The following is a 21770-nucleotide window of genomic DNA, read 5'->3' on the forward strand; positions in this document are numbered from 1 at the left end:
AGAAGAGAGGGCTCCAGGGAGACCTTCCAGCACCTTCCAGTGCCTAAAGAGGCTCCAGGAGAGCTGGAGAGGGACTTTTGGACAAGGGCCTGGAGTGACAGGACAAGGAGGAAGGGTTCACATTGCCAGAGGGCAGGGTTAGTTGGGATATTGGGAAGGAATTGCTGACTGTGAGGGTGGTGAGGCCCTGGCCCAGGTTGCCCAGAGAAGCTGTGGCTGCCCTGGATCCCTGGAAGTGTCCAAGGCCAGGCTGGACAGGGCTTGGAGCAAGCTGGGCTAGTGGAAGGTGTCCCTGCCCATGGCAGGGGTGGGACTGGATGGTCTTTAAGGCTCCTTCTCAACCCAAACCATTCTGTGATTCTGTGAAATCCCAATCCCACAAGCCAGAGTTTCCCCATGGAAGAAGGAAAAGGGTGAGGTCTCCATTCATCTACAAACCCACCTGGTCTCCTCTGGCAGCACTTACTCCCCTCATGACCCCCAAAACTTCCAAACTCACCTCAGAAGCAAGGATTTAGCTGGATTTAGTGTCAGGAAAACCCTGGCCATCCAGAGAGTGCAGAACATGCCCGGGCAGGCTGGGACAAGCAATGTTCCTGCTGGATTTATGGGACATAGACACCTGGTTTGGAGACCAAGAGGTCCATTAAGTCCTACTACACAGCTTTGGGACTGAAGTGAAGGAAACATGGAAGTCTGCTGAGCCATACAGGGTCTACAACAAAATATCCTGAAATCCTGACCCTATAGGGAAGACCGGTCCTATGGGTATATAGGAGAGGCACGTGGATGCAGGATGAGACCCAACCAAGCGCCCTGGGCTTGTTCTCACCTCCCCTGCAAAACAACTCCCCCTCATCCCATCCTTCTCCCAGGCTGTCCCTGGCAGGCACAGAGATCCGCTGGGCATCGCTCCACAGCCCTTCCCAGCAGGGAACCAGTGCTGGACACACCGCCAGTCACTGCTTATCCCAGGTTTAGTCCCTGGCTTGGATCATTATTTTTATTACTGGTGCCGGGCTTCCAGAGGAAAACATATCTTTGGGCCACATCCCAAGGGATTTGGCTAATTCGTCACCCGCAGACGCACATATATTTATTTAAAAGCGCCTCTTGTTATGTTACTTGGCAACTTCCGAGCCCGTGTGTTTCTCCAGCTGATAAATATTTGTGAGGTTGGTTGTGTGAAGAGCAGCATGTGTTAATGATCTGATTGCCTTTTTTCCTGGGCTTCTTGCAAAGGGAACGGGCTCCGTTGCCCTGGCAGGAAAGGATCGGGGGATTCCAGCCTACAGTGGTCCACTCCAGGTAGGCCCAGGTGGCCAAGAAGGCCAAGGACACCTGGCTTGGATCAAAAATAACATGACCAGCAGGACTAGGACAGTTCCCACCCCCGGTGCTGGCCCTGCTGAGGCACCTCCAGCCCTGGGGGCAGCTCTGGGCCCCTCAGACAGGAGAGACACTGAGGGGCTGGAGCGTGTGCAGGGAAGGGAACGGAGCTGGGAAGGGGCTGGAGCAGCAGGAGCGGCTGAGGGAGCTTGGGGGGGCTCAGCCTGGAGAAAAGGAGGCTCAGGGCTGCTGTAGGTGAAGCCATCCCAGATCCTTCTGCACACAGGGGCTGCCCACGGTCGGCATCCTCCAGTGAGGCTCCACATGCTGGAGTGGTGTTATCCCATGAGCCCTCCTCCTTTAAGCCAAAGGAAAATTCAGGATGTTTCCAGCCCCTGTGACCACTCCCAAACTCCATGTACACATGGGGGAAGGAAGCTGCCAGCCATGGGGTGGAAGGCAGACATGGCCACCGAGCCTCATAGTGGGTCAAATCCCAGCAAGACTCAGACAAAACTCATCTTTCTGACTCAGGAACTGGATAAAGCCAACAGGATCCACATACTCATGGCAAAAAACCCCAATTTTGGGAGAGAGAAACTCAGCTAAGATCCCTGTGAGGCTGATTCCCAGCCTTGCAGCAGCTTCACTGAGATGGAGCAGGAGCTCCTGCAGCTCCTCCAGCGGCTCAAGGGGACTTTCAGCTCCCTCTGCCAGGAGAGCTCTTGGCTCCAGCCAAACCTGGATTGTAAGGCATAAGCCATCCTTCCCTCCTGAGAGCTGCCTTAACACTTGTGTTGGCTTTCCTTGCTGTTTAAGGAGCTGCATGGACCTTCCTGTCCTGCCTGGGAGGTGTCAATGTGGTCCTTTCCCCCACGGGAGCATGAGGATGGTGGGAGAGCTGAGTTTGGGGATGCATGTTGGGAACCACCCAGCTTACTGCAGGATCTCCAAGTCCTTGATCCACCACCACCTCCAGGATGGAGCATCACAGCCTACCCCTATGGCTCCTGGTGCCACCGTGTCCTGCATGGATCACCCTGGAATGGGTTGGGACGGACAGGACCTTAACAACCACCCACTTCCAACCCCCTTCCATGGGCACTCACTAGGCCAGGTTCCATGAGAACAACTCCCAGGCTGTGGAAAGCAGGAGCCAGACAGTGAATCCACTGACCCAGCGTGGAGTCCAAAGGCTTTTCCCGTGGATGAGCTGGAGGGGCTGGGGGGTCCCTGCCAGCTCCCCCGTCCTGAGGGGCAGGAATGTCTGGGCTCCTGGCCTCGTGCCTCCATTTCACTTTCAGATCCCTCAAATAATAACCGTGTTTGCCAGCTCCTGTGACAGGAATGACTAATGGGAAAGATCCTCTGCGAAGGGAAACAAGAAATCTCCGTGTTTCACCCTTTGCTTGCCGGGTTTCTCTGACAGCCCCCGGGCACGGCTGGGCTCAGTTCCCCCTCAGCACAAAGCAGATTTTAAGCCCTGCAACAGTTCCAGCAACACCCCCCCCCTTAACTCTCAGCCTTCCCAGCCGGGACATAACTCCCCTTCAGAAACTTTTTTTGCAGCCCGGTTTATCCACATTCCTGCTCCAACACGGAGTTACCGCTCAGCGAGCGCCTCTGCCTGCCGATGCAACGTGGTTTTCACAGCGCGTTTGGAAAACACCCTCCCCATCTGCCTGTTTTTTTGCAAGTCAGGGGACCATCTTTCTTCCTACTTCCTGTTTTCCCTCTGGATGGGCAACCAGAGGTGCCCTTATCGTGCACCACGACAGCGGTGATGCCCCCGTGTTGGGCGCAGCACCGGGTGCCCAGGGCCGATGCTGCAGCCCCCGTGGGGCTCTCCCAGCCCAAGCTACAGCTGCTGCTGTCTCCCAGATACCTACAACCACACGTCGGACTTCCCGATGCTTTTCCCCTCCTCCCTTTTGGATCTGGGGGCTGGTCCCTTGGGCCATCAGCCCAGCGACCCAGCAGAGAAGAGTCTGAGCAGGAGGGAATCTCTTTGCTGCGTGGAGACATGCAGCTGCTGGCGCTGCTTTTTAAGCGCCCACCGCCGCCCCAGGGAGCCCATTTCAGCCCCTCCACACATCCCTCCTCTTCCCCGTTGTCACCACAAGGCCACCACTCGGGAGAACCGTGCCCCATTCCCTCGCGTGAGCGCGGGCAGGGGATCACGCCGCTCCGGCATTTCCACGCCTGTTTCCAGCCCGTTCGCCTCGCAGCCTTTGCAGAAAATAAATTCCCCAGCCAGGCTGAACTCGGATGACAGCATCGCTGCTATATATAGCCACGGCAGATCGCCGCTGCTCCAACCAGGGCCACACATAAACAAACCGCCCGGCGCACGGAGCCCCGCGCGGAGAGGGCACGGGAGAGGGGACCGCGCGGGATGCAGGAGCCTCCCAGCCCTGCCCGCCCCAAACTGGGGGTGCTCGGAGGTCCTGAGCTCCCCTGACGTGCCAGCACCTCCACGGAGGGCTCGGCCGCGGGGCACGATCCGCCGCCGGAGCGGGTTGGAGGATGAAGGATGTGCTGGAGGGTGTTGAAAGCAGAGCACGGAGAGCTGAGGGAGTTGCCAAAGGTTACCCCGTGGGGCGAGTGGCATCCCCCGGCTTGGATCGCACCCGCTGACTCCCAGCTCGAATCAAAGGAGCTGTTGGCATCCCCCCCCCCTCTTGTTGTGGGGCAGAAAATGCCAGAAAATGACCCGCTGCAGCCATGCCCTCCCCTCCTACCTCCACTCCACAGCTTCCTGCAGCCCTCCTGCCTGCATCTGCCTGCTCCTCTCCCTGCCCGACCCTCTGCCGTGGTGCGCGGGGATCCACGGAGCTGCACGGGGATCCGTGGAGCTGCACGGGGATCCACAGCTGCACGGGGATCCATGGAGCTGCACGGGGATCCGTGGAGCTGCACGGGGATCCACAGCTGCACGGGGATCCGTGGAGCTGCACGGGGATCCATGGAGCTGCACGGGGATCCGTGGAGCTGCACGGGGATCCGTGGAGCTGCACGGGGATCCATGGAGCTGCACGGGGATCCATGGAGCTGCACGGGGATTCGTGGAGCTGCACGGGGATTCATGGAGCTGCACGAGGTGTGGAGCAGAGGGAAGAGGTTGTTGATGTGCAGCGGGGTCCGTGCCTGGCTCACTGACAGGCCTTGCCCTCCTTCCCCAGCTCCCCACGTGGGGAAGAGGACTGGGATGCTCAGGGAGTGCTAAGGGGGGAATTTTAAGGGGTGCTCAGAACGCTCAGGGGGTGCTCAAGGAACGCTCAGGGGGTGCTCAAGGAACGCTCAGGGGGATGCCCAGGAGGGTGTGGAGCATCCAGCAGCCCAAACCCGCCTCTGGAGCAGAGGGATCATCCAGCCTTGGTGGGAGGGGGGGGCCCACTGGCATCCACAGGTCCCCAGACTCTCGCCTGGGCTCTGAGGAGTGGAGGGGGTGGCAGAGGGGGGTCCCTGCGCCCCTCGGGCACACCCACAGCCCCGGATGGGGCTCTGTGCTGCACTGCAGCAGCTCCAGCCCCTCTCTCTCCCGGGGAGCTGGCAGAGGGGTTGCCACCCTCATCCTTCCTTCCCTACGGCCCAATCCCCCCCTCCTCCACCGCCTGCTCCAAGCCCGGCTGTCGGGCCAACGAGCAGGACGAGCCACCGGGAGGAGCAACAACCTGCTCCTCTCCCGCGTGGGGAGGGAGCCCGCGGGTCTGGGCCCCCCGGGACAGAGGGCAGCGGGGTGGGTGTGCACCCACAGCCCCTCCAGCGTGAGCCCGTGGCTTGGGGGCTGCGATGGGCGGGGGGAAACACTCAAGAGTCCACGTCCTCGCAAAGCCAGGGAGGCATCGGTGCCTCCTGGGGTGCTGTCCCAAGTGGGGAACCCCACGCTGGGGTGGGAACGCTGGCTGCCCGAGTCCTCGCAGAGCCAGGCAGGCATCGGTGCCTCCTTGGGTGAAGCCCCAGGCGGGGAGCCCCGTGTCATGACGTCCCCCCACGTCCTCCCTCCCTCCCCACCGCCACTCCTGGGCGAGGGCCACCCAGCACCGAGGCAGATGACATAATTCCCAGCAACTGCACGTTAATCACTCGGCCGCCAGCAACCTCCTTCCCGTGAATCCAACCCCCAGCCCCAGCCACCGCTCCCCTCCCTGACATCACTGCCGAAGAAATAAAGAAATAAATAAAAAAGAAGACGAGGAAAGGCTGAGGAGGGGGAATAACCTGGCCCTGGCCCCGGCACACAGGTCTGCCCCCCGCTCCTCCCCGCCTCGCACTCTATTTTTGGGTGCTGTCACATCCCAACGGCCCCGCGGGGCCAAATCCAGGCAGCCGCGACTTTAGGCACAAACAAGGCTCCCTCCCCTCCATCACACCCGAAATCGGCGCTGGCAGCCCATCCTCCACCCCCACCCCTCCCCAAAATCCTCCCCTCCCCCCAAATTACATCTGGGTGGGTGGTTCAGGCGAGCGAAGCTCCAGCATCAATCAGGTCCCCCACCTCGCTCTCCGTGCACCCCACACCTCTCCCACCCCCGAGAGAGCCCCCTCCCCGCCACCCCGCGCCCCATCCCACTCCCCCCACTCCCAGTGCCGCTTCCCAGTTCCTCCCAGTTCCTCCCCACCCCGAGCCTTACTCTTGGCGGGGATGCCGGGGCTGCGCCGGTGCCCGGCGGCGATCGCAGCGCTGTGCGGGAGCGGGCAGGCAGCGGGCAGGGATCAGGGATCGCAGCCGGGCGGCCGCTCCCGTCCGAGGGGTCTCATCTCATTTTGTCCTGTGTCACCAACACGCACACACACACACACACATTCGCAGCCACGTTTCCCCCCCCTTCTTGCGGCAAACGGCGGCCAGCCCCGACCCCACCCCCTGTCACAGCGGCAGCCTAACAGCGAGGACCGGGAGGATGGAGGAGGATCTGCTCGCCTTGCCTTTAACTCTTCCCTCGCCACCCCCCCCCCCAGGACAGGGCTCTGTCCCCATGGACCTGACTGGGGAGGCTGGGATGCTCCACGGACCCCTCCACCTTCGTCCCCTTCCCCCACAGGGCTCTGGGACAGGGGATATTTGGGGGCTGGTGGTGCCTTGGCTCGGTGCCCTGCAGCCTCACCATGTCTCATCGCCCTCGTGCCCCCCAAAAAAGAGCTCCCCCAATATGACTGAGCCCCGACATTGCCCCTTGAAAGGGGTCAGGGGTTGTCTCGGGGGCACGGTTGGGGTTTGAGGGGCACAGGCAGCCCCTCGGTGACAGACAAGGCTGGGGGGTGACAGACAAGCCTGCATTCACCATGAAAATCTCATTTTGATCCCTATTTCCTCTCATCTCCAAGGGTAGAGCCCTTTGGGGGGCACAGCCTGAACCCCTGGGGGTCTCCAGTGGGAATGGGATGGGGAAGTAAAGTTAATCTCGTGGGGAGCTCCCACCCCCTGAGCTCACAGAGGGGGCAACCCCCCCTGAACTCTCTTTTACACAGATTAACTAAAAAAGGGACATTCAAGTGGCCAAGGACTCAAACTGAAGGCAGGGCAGGTCCTGAGAGTGACACAGCACAGAATTGTCTTCTCCAAGGAGAAATGAGAGGTGCCAGAAGGAAGAGTAAAAGGAAAAGCTCCTGAGGTTGGTGGCACATGTCCCTGCCTCCAGCTTCACCCCAGCACTGGGGCTGCTGCAGCAAGTTTAGATCCTGCAACACACACACAATTAGGCTCTGCTTCCCTTGGCCTTTCTGTGGATATATGGAGCTTACACCACTCCTGCTCACCTGCCAGGAGTCCCAGGAGAGAGGAAAGAGGCAGGAATTGCTGCCACTTCATTCTGCTGCTTTCCAGTGAAATGGCAGGGCAGGTAATTAATTATCCCTGCTAATGGTGCCGGACAGGCACTCGGCTGCTCCCACACAACTGCAGGCACTGAGTGTCTCCGTGCACAGGTTGTGGCTGCCAGAGATCCAGAGGCTGTGTGTGATCCTCCTGGGATGGAAAGGGCAGCTGAGGCTCTGTGATTTACTTAGTCAGTCACCTTTGAGGACCGGGATTAGAGCCCGGGACAAAGCCACTTCTCCTGTGGATGGGATTCTGCTGCTTCCCACCAGCACTGCCAAGCAATGGAGCAGTTCAGATCCTGCATGGACAACTTTGCTGTGAAACCTGGCAGGGCCAAGAGAGAGAGCAGAGCTGCTGGGAGAGAAGGTCAAGTCAGATATGTACCCTGGGACTGCCCCACGGAGATGAAGATGTGCCCAGGACCCAGCAGGGTTATCCCTGTCCAAGCAAAGCAGTTCAGAGGCCAAAAGTGTTCACAGGCAGCCTGGTCTCCTCTGAGCCTGGTGGTGCAGCCTCTTCCAGGGGTCATGCCAGGGAAGGGCAAACCCCCCTCTGTTCTTCACCTGGTCACACACCTCCAGGACTGAGCACCAACGTGGAGAAAGCCACACCTGAGGGAGGATGAGCTCCAGCTGCCCTCTCCAAGGGCCACTGGGCTGCTCCTGAGGGGATGAAGAAGGAATCTGCACATGTGCCCCCATCCAATGATGGATCATGCCCAGGCTGGGGCAGGGCCAGTTTTGCAGCTGAGAACCAGAGTCACAGAATCATTCAGGTTGGAAAAGACCTCTAAGATCGTTGAGTCCAAAAGTTAACCCAGCACTGCCAAAAGTTAACCTCACAAGAGGATGCCCTGACGATGCTGCAGCTCCACCAGGTCAGCCCAGCATCCTGCCCCCAGCTGCAGCTGTGCATGGACACTCAAGGAAAAGCAAGCCCAGGGCGATATTTCCCCCTAAAATTCTCCAGCCTCTCCAAGGGAGAGATTTATTTTTGCCAGGCTGAGAACCCTCAGTGTGCTGTGTGTCCCCACTGAGTCCACTCCCACAGCAAGTCACTGCTTCCTTCGGCGTGGGTTGGAGCCCAGAGCCTGCAGGACACCTCATATGCTTTGGGTTCACTCTCCTTTTCGGTGGCTGAGCCCTTTTATAAGGATTATCCTGGGAGTAGCACTGGGGGCAGCAGGTTTTCTGCTGTCCTCCCCTCCCCTGCTCCTCACCCCTTTCCAAGCAGTGCTTTGCAGATGCCTTCTGGCTGGGACAGAGCTCCCTCTCCAGAGGACAGTGCTGTGCCTCTGCTCCTTGTCCTCATCCCAGCCCCTCCAGCATCCCGAGTGGACTTTGTTTTCCCTCATTTGCTGAGTGTTTTGTGTGCCTTGCTGTGGTTATCATGCTCCAGCCGTCAGATTGCAGCGAGTCCCAGGGAGAAGGTGCCAACTTTAACATATGCCTGAACAGTTCTTTTCAGACATATACAAACTGGAACAATGCCTCGCTGAGAATATGCTTGTTGGTGCAATTTGCCAACTGTGGTTTCAGATCTGCTCTTTTCAGCACGCACCAACTATTTGTAGACAGTGCAAAAGCTGGGCTAGCCACGGGCTGAGGGGGGTTCTGGAAGGCTTTCTCCAGAAGGAAGGGAGGAACCAGCCTAGGGCTGAGCAAAGACCTCTGTGGAGCACAATTATTGTTCAGATCAAACACTTGGCTTCCAAGAACCTCAGTCCCTTTTCCACTTTGCTTAAGGGAGTGGCCAGCACTGGACAGTCACTCTGATTTCTCTGCTAGCAAACATCTCACAAGGTTCTCATCTTGTGCAAGCAGCACTTTTTGCTCAACTCATCACATCTCCCGGGTTCAAACATCTTCCAGTGCTTCCTCCATGGCTGGTGTTCACCTTTCAGGTAGGACACCACCTGGATGTGAGCACAGAGCCAGCCAGGGTGTCCCTGCTCTGTCACGCCCTTGGAAAAAGGACCGACAAACCTTGGCTGGACATTCCCTCACATCTTCCCAGACGCCACGGGAAGGCCTGAAGGAAGGGCAGGAAGACGGTAACAAGGTGGGGTTGGGGTCGTCCGAGGAGATGGCCAAGCTTTCCCTGAGGTCTCTCCGGGTCTGAGGAGGCAGAGTTTTCTCCCCCATCACTGCTCAGGACTTGGCTGTGCCCTTGCCCACGTGCCAGCCCTCGTGTTGCAAACTCCCAGGGCCAGGGATCGCGTCCTGTTCCTGGCTGGTGAAACACCCCCTCAGCTGGCACTGCTGGATGTGGGAATGGCCTGAGAGCAGGAGGGTCAGTGCTTGGACTGCCTGTTCCCCCCGTGGAGACCTGCCAAAGGCATATGTGTTGGAGACAGCAAATAATCAAGAGCCCATTGTTCGTAGCAACCTCGGTGGAAATATTTCTCTGTGTGTGTGTGTGTGTGTGTGCTGGCATCCAATTTGGCAATGGTTACTCAGCACAAGTGGGCGGCCTGTCCCTTTCTCTCAGCTGGAGTCTCCTCCTCCTCACAGGGACCCAGAAGAGGGATGAAGCTGGAGCAGATGGTTTGGGGGTGCTCGGAAATATCGGTGCCAAGGGCTGCCTCATCACCAGCTAGAGCTTCATGGCAGGCTGAACACGCTCGAGACCAAGGAGGTCTCTCCAAGTAAAGGGGGGGATGCAGGAGGCCACGAGCAGCCCTTGGGGGTGTTGATGGTTCCAGCTTTTGGTTGGACTTCGAGGAGAAGGAGCAGAAATTGAGATCTTTGGGTTTTCATGCAAAGTATGGGGTTCTGTATCAAACCTGTATCTGTACCTGTATCCTTTCCAAGTCTAAAGGACTTCGAAGAACTGGTGCTGGAGGGGGACTTTGGGCAAGAGCACGGAGGGACAGGACAAGGGGGGATGGCTTCCCACTGCCAGAGGGCAGGGTTAGATGGGATATTGGGGAGAAATTCTTGGCTGAGAGGGTGGGGAGGCCCTGGCCCAGGTTGGGCAGAGAAGCTGTGGCTGCCCCTGGATCCTCTTGGAAGTGTCCAAGGCCAGGTTGGACGGGGCTTGGAGCAACCTGGGCTGGTGGAAGGTGTCCCTGCCCATGGCAGGGGGTTGGACTAAATGACCATTAAAGGCCCCTTCCAACCCAAAAACCATTCCATGTTTCAGTGATGAAGGGACACTGCTGGCTTTGCTGGGAAGAAGTCTCAGGGCTTTTTCCAGGTGAGAATTCAAGGATGTAAGCCCAGAGAACTGGCCAAGGCAGGCACACTCCAGACCATCTCCTCTGTCAGCACCACACCAGATCCATCACAGCCCTTTCATGGATAAATTCCCGGGCTCCCATTGAAAGCTTCACTGCCTCTCTCATCCCTGCAGAAGTGAATGGAGAGACTCGTCCTGACCTCCATCCCCCTCCACAGCTCCTGGAATTTCATTTTTTTTCTGCAGAGCGACGTTGCTGCTCGGAGTCAGCTGAGATGAAACCGAGCTGGCTCCTACACACACCTTGGAGCTCAGGCAGGGGCTGCTTCCCACACAGTGTCTTTCACCCAAATCAAACAGCTCCCAGCTGAGCTCTGCCATCCATCAAGCCAAGCCTCAGGCAGAGCTCGGGTTTGGCAGCTTTACACCTCTTTGGGTTCGTGTTCAGCGGGGAAGGAGCAGGGGCCTTGTGTTTTGGGAGTGTGTTGGGAGGGGTGCATGGCTGGGAGTGCTGCAGGGCCATTCTCGGGATCATTTGGGAGTTGTTCATTTGTGGCAAAGATCTGGGCATCAAGGGCTGCTCTGTTAGGAAGAAATTCTCCCTGGGAGGGTGGGGAGGCCCTGGCACAGGTTGGGCAGAGAAGCTGTGGCTGCCCCTGGATCCCTGGAAGTGTCCAAGGCCAGCTTGGAGCAACCTGGGCTGGTGGGAGGTGTCCCTGCCCATGGCAGGTGGGTTTGGTTGGGGAACTGTGTGATCTTTAAGGCCCCTTCCAACCCCAACCACTGCATGATTCTGTTCTGTGATCCCGTGATTTTCAGACTGCAGTGTCTGACATTCCAGGGGGCACAGGAGGGTGCAGACTCTCTGCTCCCTGGGGGCTCTGTCACTCCCCAGGGAGGTGTCACCGAGACACCCGGCTTCTGCAGTGAGAACAGCAGCAAAAATAGCCTGTAGGCCTTGATCCAGCATGAAAGGAAATAACAGCTGATGCAGTGAGGGCTTTGCTGGCCTGGGATTCAGCTGTGCTCAGGCAGCCTCAGATGACTGAGTGCCTTGGCTCTTTGTCACCCGTGGCTGGTGTCATCCTGCTGCCTTGGTGTCCACTCTCCAGTCTGCCCTGGCTGTGTTATCTGAGCCCAGTTCAGCTGCCCAAGAGCGCTGTGGGTGCCCCAGGGTGTTTGAGTCACCTGCACAGAGCAGGCAGGCACGGCACAGAGTCCCCATCAGCATCACCTGTGGTGGTGGTGCCTGTTTTCCCTTGCTACTGAGATATCTGAGTTGATGTTTTTGCTGGACATTAGGAAAGATTTCTTCACTGGAAGAGTGGTTAATCACTGGAACAGGCTCCCCAGGGAGTGGTGGAGTCACCATCCCTGGAAGTGTCCAAAAAATGAGTGGATGTGGCACCTGGGGGTATGTTTCAGTGGGAGTGGTGGCATTCGGCCAAAGGTTGGACTCAATCTCGGAGGTCTTTTCCAAAACTTAAAGCTTCTGTGATTCTATGACAGGTGTTTACATCCAGCTATTTGAGGTGGGAAAGGGAGGGGTTTTGGCCATCTCAGCTCCCTGTGCTGGACACACCCTGCTGCCTTTGCTGGGAAGGAGTCTCAGGGGTTCCTCCAGGTGAGAATCCAAGGATGCAAGCCCAGAGAGCTGGCCAGGGCAGGCACACGCCCCAGACCATCTCCTCTGTCAGCACCACACCAGATCCATCACAGTCCTTTCATGGAGAAATTCCCAAGGCTCCCACTGAAAGCTTCACTGCCTCTCTCATCCCTGCAGAAGTGAATGGAGAGACTTGTCCTGACCTCCATCCCCCTCCCCAGCTCCTGGTTCATGCCCATATCCACACTGGTGTCAGGTTGGCCACAGCCAGCTTTCCTACTGACAGAGGACAGATTTCTGGGGTAATTTTAGCATCTCTCCACCGCTCCTCTGGGTGGTAAATGAACACTTCCAGCTCTGTGTTGTGTGGCATTCACCCCAGGCTCACCAGATCAGCCACTTGGGCGAGGTGGAAATCTCTGGCTCTTTGCCAGGGAAAGGCTTCGGGGAGAAAACATCATCACCTTCCTTTTTACCTTCAGCCTTGGCCAGCAGATCCTGCAGCCCCTCGCTGCCTGCTCTCCCAGAGCAGCCTGGGGGAATGACCTCACCCTCCAACTGCATTAGGAAAGGTCCCTGTTAAACAAGGCTGCTCTCAGAGCCACAGTTTACAGGCATCCTTGGCAACCGCCTTGGGCTTCTTCCAGTCCTCTGGGGAGAGGCACAGTCCCCAGAAATCAATAACTGAGCTCTTCTGAAAGTCAGCAGGACTTTGGTGTGATCTGAGCCACTCCCCTGGGTGATGTCACCCTGCTGAAAGCAAACGAGGGGTCCCTAAATGAGAGCCCTGGGCCTGGAGGGGACCAGCCCTGACCCTCTGCCCCGTCACAGGGGATGGTTTAATGCTCTCTGCTCACACCTCTGTCCTGCTCTGCTGGTCCATCTCCCCCCTGCACAGAGCCAGGCAAAGGGGAGCCAAGCAGGTTTGCAGTGTAAAAAACCTCCTTTTTTTTTCCCTATGGTTCTGCTGAAACAGGGAGACTCAATCCCTCCTTCTCACATAGGGCTCAGCCCCCACAGCTCATTTCATCTTCAGATACTTTAAAACCAGGATTTCTCTCCTGACTACAAAGGCTCCTTATTGAACATCCAATAAACACCCCAGCCCCTCCCTCTGTCTGTCTTCCCCCTTCCCCAAAACATCCAAAATAGCAGACACAGCTTGCTTAATATTAATTTTATATTAAGTCCTCTCCTGGCAGTGCTTTTTCAGTGTGTCTGGACTGCAAGACTTCTCCTCAAGCTCCAGTTAATGACTCAGAAGGCCTTGTTCTCCTGCCCCATCCCCATCCTGCATCTCCTCCAGAGGAAAACGCCACCAAACAGCGACTGAGGACACTGTGCTGTGTCCAGATTAACAGAGGAGATGCCTAACGCTCATTAAGGTGACGAATTAATACATAATTGTGTGCAATTTGCTTTATGGAGGTAACTGAGAGGCTGAGAGAGGCACCAAAACCTCCATGCTCCACCAAGGGTCAATCCTGCAGTTCAAAGGGAACAAAGGAAAGCTGAGGGAAGCTCAGGAACCACATTTCTGGTGGCCTGAGAACCTCGGCTCAGGGCCAGGGATGCAGAGAGGTCAGCTGGGCTTGTGCAAGAGGAGGTGGAGAAGTGAGGGGGTCACAGGCTGGTCCTTTTTGCACAGTGGAGACCTTTTTTGGGGGGTTCATGGTTTGTCAGAGTCGCTGGGAAAAGGCACAGTGAGAGGCAACGATGGGAAGATGGAGCTGCCTGAATTCCCGAGTTCACCCGTTTTTTAGCAGCGAGGGTGTTTTACCAGCTGGACAGCTTACAATTGGATCCTCTCCCGGTCTTTAAACTGAGCCCATCTGTGTTTTTAAATACTAAGTTTAACCCCAGATACAGACAGGGGAAAAAAAAAAAAAAAAAGAAAAAAGAAGCCATTAGCCACTTTCTGCAAAGGTTCAGAGCCCTTGCACTTAGTGACCCCTGGGAAAACATAAGGAGCCTCTGCACCTTTCAGAAACAAACTCCAGGATGTTTTAAAATATGTTTGTGCTACGTCTGGAGCGGTGCAGCAACAGCTGAAGGTCACAAGCACTGTATAAATAGAAAGGAGATTTTATTGTGACATGTCCATCCGGAGCCATTGCTCCTGGGTATGCCATCTGGGATGGGAACAGGAGCCTGTGCATCCCTGCTCCAGGGAAAAAAAGAAATCCTTGTCCTTGCAAGGAGCGTAGGAAGATACCATGGGATGGGAGGTGGAGGGATAACAGTGGGGTTGTAACTTTGCTCCTAATTTTCCCTATTTTGAATTAAAAATCAGACATGTGATGGTGACCTTTGGAATGCAAAGTCCTCCTGTGGGGACTTCAATCACGTCCCCAGGCAGAGACAAAGAATGTTTTCACCCATTAGAGAGCACTGGGAAACAACTGGTTATGATCACTCCAGCAAGAGCCTGTGGATATCCCAAGGGAAGGGGAGCACGGGGAGCCACGGGGGGAGAAAACACTGAAATAAGAGTGAAAACAGCAGGAATGGAACACTGGGATGGAAGAGCTTTGATCCAAGGATCGTGGCTGGACAGGTCTTCTGCAGTCACTCCACTTGCTGCTGCTCCTGGAGCAATGAGTGGAGAGAAGATGAAGCTTTCACTTTCCTCACTTGGCATCCAAGATAACTCTTGGTGTTTACTGAAGGAAAGCACTTTGAGAGGGACATGGGCTGTAAATCTTCAGATGTTATGGCTGGACAAGAGCCAGAGAGTCTCTCAGCTTTGTCTGCATGAGGTTCATCTAATCAGGGAATCTGCTCTCCTGAGGGAGGGAACATCCTCCCCCTGCCATGATGGGGTGAACCCCAGTGACAGCCAGGGCTGGGATTGGGACCAGAGAGCTGTGGGTGCTTGGTGAGGGCCTTGGGAACCTGGCCCTCTCTTGGGAGCAGGTCCTCTGACAGCTGCTCAAGGCCACCTCCTCCTCCTCCTCCTCCTCCATGATCCCACTCTGGGGACATCTGTTTTCACCATGGATATGGATCAGGAGCGGCCCCCTGCCCCCCAACACACCCCTTTTACAAGGCACAGGTTGTCTGCACCTCTGAGAGCAGGGAAGTGTGGATAAATCCCCAAATGACTGTCACTGCTGTCTAGGAGGAACTTGCTGATCCTGGCAGCGCACCAAGGAAGAGCTGGAGGTGAGGAATGCAGGGTAATCAGGAGCTTCAGCAGCACAGGTAGTGCCAGATGGACTCCAAAGGGATCTTACCCTCTCCCACTTCAACAGACACTTGCTGGGTTCATCATTCCACCACAGGATTATTTTCAGCAGGTGGTAGGGACGGGAACTGCAAGTCTGTTGAAATACCTAGAGGTAGAAACCCATGGGAATGAAAGGAGGAGGGTCCCAGCTTTTCCCTGCAGCTTGGAGGGAGAGACTGTTCCTTTCCCCTGCCTGCAGGACAGCTGGGTGTGTGACACTGTGACCTCAGAGAGGAGAATCTCTCGTCCCCTGCTCTGCCCGCTGATGTGGTATTGGATTGTGTGATGGGTCACACCTATTGATCACAGCAGGCTAAAAAAGAAACAACCCATAAATAACTCCTGACGTCCCCAGCTGTGCCAGAAATCCCGAGCAAAGGGCTCTGAGGGGAGCTGTTGTGGGTATTTCTCTGTCCCCCTCCTCTGGAAAACGCTGGGGACAGGTTTTGGGTTAAGCCAAACGACTGGGGCTCCACTAAATGTTTTTTCAGGTGTTTTCTTGGCAGGGGCTGGGTTATCTCGTTCCTCCAGCCAGCCCTTCCTGGAAGGAGCCACCTTGGAAGGGGGCAGTGGAATGGTCAGCCCTGTGCTGTTCCCGTGCCTGCTCTCACCAACACCAAAACTGGAGCAAGGGCAGATGGTTCAGACGTGAAGGCAAAGGTGACTCTCCTGTTCCTGCCCTGAGGCGAGTCATTCCTCGTGCTCAATCTGTCCTTTGAGTTCATGCAACTACATGATTCTGGCAAAAAGAACTGCATGGCAGGGAGACCTGAGGGGGAATCATGTTGGGATCGTGCTTCCTTAAGGAAACTCAGCCCCAGATGGCTCCGGGGTGCAGGAGCAAAGCCTGGGCCCTGTAGGTCTCCAAGGACCCTTCCAGCATCCAGGCCAGCCCCCACCCAGCCCCACTCAGTGCTGGCCAAGGCCAAGGCATGAGGGGCAGCAGGAAATCCCCTCCATAAAGCACTCACTGGTGCTCCACAGGATCCCACAGAGCTACAGATCTTCAGATCCCGGAGGAACACGTGAGAAGAGGAGATGTCCTGGCACCACAGGCCTCCTACCCCCTCCTCTTTCCTCCTCTCTCCCTCCCTCCCCCTTTTCCTTGTTTTTCCACAGCTGACACAAACCTTCCCCATGTAATGATGACTTGGCCAACAGGTCAGGTCAGGCACGGCAGATCCCATTCTCGAGCCTGGGTCGGGCAGCAAATCACCCCAATGCTGCTGGCAGCGGGGTCGCTGTGCTGGGGGGCAAGGGGGGCTCCCCAGCACTGCCTGACCTCTCACACCTCAGGTTTTGGGGGAGGCTGGGGCATCCAGACCCTGCAGAAGGGGCTGTGGGAGCAGCACCGTGGTGGTAACTCCCGGGCTGGGGGCATTTCCCGCTTTATCAGAGGCCACGGGAACACGTGGGCTGAATCCGTGAGTTATCCCTGCTGCCAGCGTGGCACGGGGCACCCTCCTTGGCAGGAGGGAGGAGGCTGGAAGTGACTTTGCAGCAGCAAGAGAGGTCCCAAGGGGAGCGAGGGGCTGCAGGTTCCTCGCAGGGGAGCAGAGGAAGCTCCAGAGGACACCCGAGGAACGGATCCATCCCGTTGCAGGGAGATGGAGAGTCAGCCAGGGAGGGGAAGGCTTATTTAGAGAAACAACCGTGGGCTGCCTGCCCACACCAGGCTTTTAGCTGATGATCTGCACGTGCCATGGCTGGGGGCGGCTGGGGGAAGGGGTCCACTATTATAAGCCTGACAGCGTCTCTGCTGAATCCCGCTGGAGCCTGGGGAGGGCCGGATCCAGCAGGATCCCACCTCCAGCGTCACCTCAGGAGACCTCGGCCGAGTCAGACACAGCTCCAGGGCAGGTCGCCCTCTCCTCTTCCAGGGGAGCACCCAGCGCTGGTGGGGAGCAGCAGCGATTCCTGAGGAACTGGAAAACGTGAAGGATGGCCCAAGATTTGCGATGCGCCCCAGTATCCACAAAAGCCCTGAGTGCCTTCCAGGAAAAGGTGGGAAAAGGCTGTGCTGAAGGGAGAGGGCGGAGAGGAGCAGACTCCCCCACTCCCGAGCGGGATGAAGTGTGAAGCATCAGTGATCCTCGGGATTAAAGGTGATCTGGGCACTGAATCCACTCCCTTTGCACCTCCCATCCCTCCAGACATCGCCAGCACCTCGCAGCGATGGGAATCAGCCCGGGATAATCCATCTTTTTCCCTCTCCATTTCTGCCTCGGTTAAACACGCCCCGCTCCGGGGACGGCTCTGTCCGCAGTAATTAAGGTGGATATTTCTCCCGCAGCAAAGGGCACTTCCCGGCTCATTAACACAGGCAGGACTCAGCAAGAGCATCCCTTCCCTGCCCCGAGGGAGGACACAGGGAAAACAGTGCTGGGTGTACCTGGGAGTCCCACCGATGTGGGGTGCCAGGCATTCCCAGGCATGGATGGGGACCTGGGGCGACGTGCTCGGAGATTTTGGGGTCCTGGGCTTAGCTGTGTTGTGAGGTCAACCCCATCTGTTTGCTTTAGAGGAGTAGGGAATCATCACAGAATCATGGAGTGGTTTGGATTGGGAGGGACATTAAAGACCATCCAGTTCCCATCCCCTGCCACGGGCAAGGGCCATCCCTCTCCTCCTGCCTCCCTCTCTGTAAGGATGCTCTGTGACATGCCCTGAGTGAACCTGCCACAGCCCCCGGGGTGGAGGAGGGGAGCTCAGGGTCATTAGTGCAGAGAGGAACGAGGCCAAGAAGGCTTTCATGCCTCAGCATCTTAATTGAAGTGGGTTTCCCATCCTCCCCCTGCTCCCAAGCCACCACATCCAGGCTCCATCAAGGGCTCACAGCTCTCCTGGTCCAGTGCTTTGCACTCTCATCCTCCATGAACCACTCACATCTCTTTAATTAAATGTCAAGATATGCAGTTTGTTTTTCCTTTAAGAGCCCTCTGCTCGGAAAAATTCATGGAGAGTTCAGTTACAGGGTAGTGAGGATGGGAGGGGACCTTCAGGTAGGAAAATTGTGGAGGAAACAGGGATCACAGCCAGGCAGGATCCCCTGAAATCCTTTGGGTTGTTTATTTGCAAGGCTGGATCTCAGCAGAAGGTTCTTCCCCCAGAGGGTGGTTGGCACTGCCCAGGCTCCCCAGGGCAGTGGGCACAGCCCCAAGGCTGCCAGAGCTCCAGGAGCGTTTGGATGATCCTCTGGGGCACAGGGTGGGACTCCTGGGGTGTCTGTGCAGGGCCAGGACTTGGACTGGATGGTCCCTGTGGGTCCCTTCTGACTTGGAATATTCCATGATTCTGTGACCCACTAAGCCAAAACTGCAGCAAAGGGCAGTGTGGTACCATCCTCCAGAGGTCTGGGAGATCACAGAATCACAGAATCACAGACTGGTTTGGGCTAGAAGGGACATTAAAGACCACCTCGTTCCACCCCCTGCCATGAGCAGGGACACCTTCCACTACCCCAGATTGCTCCAAGCCCTGTCCAACCTGGCCTTGGACACTTCCAGGGAGGAGGAGCCCACAGCCTCCATGCTCTAAACCTTTGCTGCTTCTTTATACCAAGTCCTCTGGAGCCTCCTCCTTCCTGGAGTGTTTCCCTGCTCAGGAATGCCCTGTGAAAGGCACAGTGTCCGACATGGAGAGGTGCCAGATGTTCTTTCCTGCAGCTGATGGAGGGCTGGATGCCGAGTGCTGGCACTCCCAGAGGAGGCATTTGCATCTTCCTGTACAGTCTGTCCTCCCAAGGAGACTCGGAGATGAAGCAGGAGAGGAGGCAGCAGGGCAGGACACATCCATCACCTCCGTCCTCCAGCCAAAAAATGCCCTTGGCTCCTGTCCCAGGCCATCACCTTGGATCAGCTCCACCTGCTCTGGGTCACTGCTTCAGCCTCAGACCTGGCCAGGGCCGGTGCTGCACCTGGGCAAAGCCTTTTTTAAAGCTTGCTAAACTTTTAAATCTCAATGTAAATCTTGCACTGACGACAGAGGGGGTTTTGGAGTTGCCCTGGTGGGATGGGATGCACTTTCAGCAGGCTCTGGGAAGCCCACAGCACGAGCTAGCTTGGAAGACAGAGAAATTTAGGGATCCAGACACACCATAATTTCTCCTGGAAAGCATTTAACAGGGCATCTCAGGTGGCAACTACGGGCAGGGAACTGACTCCAGCCCAAGACTGCCCTCCATCTCTGCAGGGTGCAGTGGGAGATGACACATTCCATGTGCTCACAGACCAAAATTCAGGTGAGGAGAGACCAAAATTCATGTGGAGTGACACAGGAGACAGGAGGATGGTGGAGAAGTCATTCCATGCACTGAAATAAGGAGAACAAATGGTGCCTCTACCTGGACAGAAAGCCCATGGGGATGAGGAGACTGGAGAGAAGCACGTCCAAGCTGTGGTGAAACCCCCAAAATATTCTTTAAGATACCAAAATCCAGGTTTTACTGCTGGGGTAGGATGCCAGAAGGACATGGGCAGCTGTCTGTGTTGATCTCCCCCCCGGATCAAAGCCATGAGCTCCCCCTGCTCACCTTCCCCCTCCCGGGATGCCCAGCCTGGATGGAGCTGCTCCTTCTCCCCCTGGGGTGATTTTAGGGGCCTGGGCTGTCTGGGAGGCATCACAGCACAGTTCCTCTGGTGGGATCTCATTATGTGATGAGCTGAACATCTGGATTAAAATAGATCAAATAGTCACTAAATCCTAAATAAGCCTGAGAGCTCAGTGGCAGCCATATGCTTCCTACTGACAGGCTCGAAAAAATCTCTCCTTGCCATTACCTCACACTGCAGCAGCGTTTGATCCTCCTCCAAGCCAGCCTGGAGAGCAAACCTTCCTGCTCTTCCTCCCCAGCCCTCTCCTGGACCAGCATCCCGAGTCTCTTGGGGATGTCTGAGGGCACACACACCTTGGAGCTGTGCCAGCTGGAAACACCTACCCCGCTGTGGAGAAGATTTGGGGATGGGAGTTAAAGGAACACCACTAACAACAGTCACAGGGAGCTGGAAAAGGAAGAAACCCAGAGCTTTGTTGTCTGGCATTCAAAGGATGCTAAATGTCCTGTAATGTCTGGGATTTTAGCAGAGTCCTGTAGGGGACAAGAGGGAGGTGGAGGCCCAGTGGCCTCCAAGAGATGCTGCTTCTTGGTTGGAGAACATGGAGGGTGGGATGGACCCAAGGGCATTGCAGATGCAGGAGGATGCAGGACTCACAGAATCATGGAATGGTTTGGGTTGGAAAGGACTTTTAAAGATCATCCAGTCCCACCCCACTGCCATGGGCAGGGACACCTTCCACTAGCCCAGGTTGCTCCAAGCCCCATCCAACCTGGCCTTGAGCACTTCCAGGGATCCAGGGGCAGCCACAGCTACTCTGGGCAACCTGTGCCAGGGCCTCCCCACCCTCCCAGGGCAGCATTTCTTCCCAATATCCCATCTAACCCTCCCCTTTTTCCAGGGAGGACTCAGGGATACAACTTTCTAACACTGCCTTTATGCCCTGGTAGCCCCAAAAAAAGGTATATATAACCTTTGCCTTTAGGTCATGAGGTCATTGAGCTCAGCAAGACCAGGCCTGAGGTCTTGCAAGACCTTGGCAAGACTCGTCCTGGAGCTTTTTTTAGCCACTTTCAGCTGTAACAGGGCATTGCCCAATAGTCAGAGGAGCGTTGCTGGCAGTGCCAGCCAGTCTGCCCAGCGCTCAGGGACCACATCAGTACCCTTTAGCCAAGCTTTCTGCAGCTGCTTCACCCTAAAAACACTCCACCAGCCAGTAAAGGTCTGACTAAAACCAGGCATGGCTCCATAATCTGCTGTAAGACAGGAGGCTGCTCGGTGAGGAATGAAAACAGCACCTGCGACCCTCAACTCCAACCGGGCAATGCTCCCTCCCTCACCCTCCAGCCGAAAATCAGGGATGCTGGTGACTCTGAGGAGGGGTGAGCACTGGAATTGGTCAGAAGTCCACGTGTAACCATCATAATTGCATTATTAATAGGAATTAGCAGCAATTGGATAATTTGGGTGCCACGCATTGGTCTCGTTGCAACGAGGCTACAAAAATTGCCTGATTTATTGCAGTTTATCAGTGAAACTAACCCCAAACTCTTGCTCTGTGCACAAGGTCTGCTCCTTCCTTTTTTTTTTCCCTGGGCCAAAAGGTCTGAATTTCGGGCCGGGGAAAGCGCCGGGGGAAGGAGCGGGGTTGGTGGGGGAAGGGATGTTCTTCCCACATCGCCTCTCCCGCCTCCGGTCCTGTCTGCTTGTGGCTGATCCTTCCCCGAGCCGGGTGATGCTGATGTGGAGCGACACTCGACTGTGCCGAGCGGGGCGGAGGGGGGGACGGCAGCCACCCCCTCCCCCAGGGACAGCACCCTCGGAGCTGCTCCCGTCAGCACTCCAGTCCAGCCCCCCAGTCCAGCCCCCCAGCCTGCGGTGAGGCTGCTGGAGGGGTCCCGGAGGTCTGGGGTGGGATGGAGGGAGTGGGAAACAGGAAGTGGGTGCAACAGGGATGGAAAATAAAAACCTCCAGACACTCGCTGGGGGAGAAACAGCCCTTGGATGGGGTTGTGTTGGAGGGCAGGAGCGTTTCTGGGATGGGGGTTCACG

General features: G+C 56.6%; 1 protein-coding gene across 2 annotated transcripts in view; it reads right to left on the minus strand.

The window, feature by feature from the left end:
- The window catches only part of LZTS3 (leucine zipper tumor suppressor family member 3), a 48432-nt gene extending 42256 nt beyond the window's left edge, over positions 1-6176 (minus strand). For both annotated transcript variants that reach the window (XM_050321054.1, XM_050321051.1), the window contains exon 1: positions 5964-6176. The gene's annotated coding sequence lies outside the window, so the exon portion shown is untranslated. The remainder of the gene's footprint in view (positions 1-5963) is intronic.
- Positions 6177-21770: the final 15594 nt, after the last annotated feature.

This window comes from Myiozetetes cayanensis, unplaced genomic scaffold, assembly GCF_022539395.1.
Source record: "Myiozetetes cayanensis isolate MyiCay16 unplaced genomic scaffold, myiCay2020 scf26, whole genome shotgun sequence".
Lineage (NCBI taxonomy): Eukaryota > Metazoa > Chordata > Aves > Passeriformes > Tyrannidae > Myiozetetes > Myiozetetes cayanensis.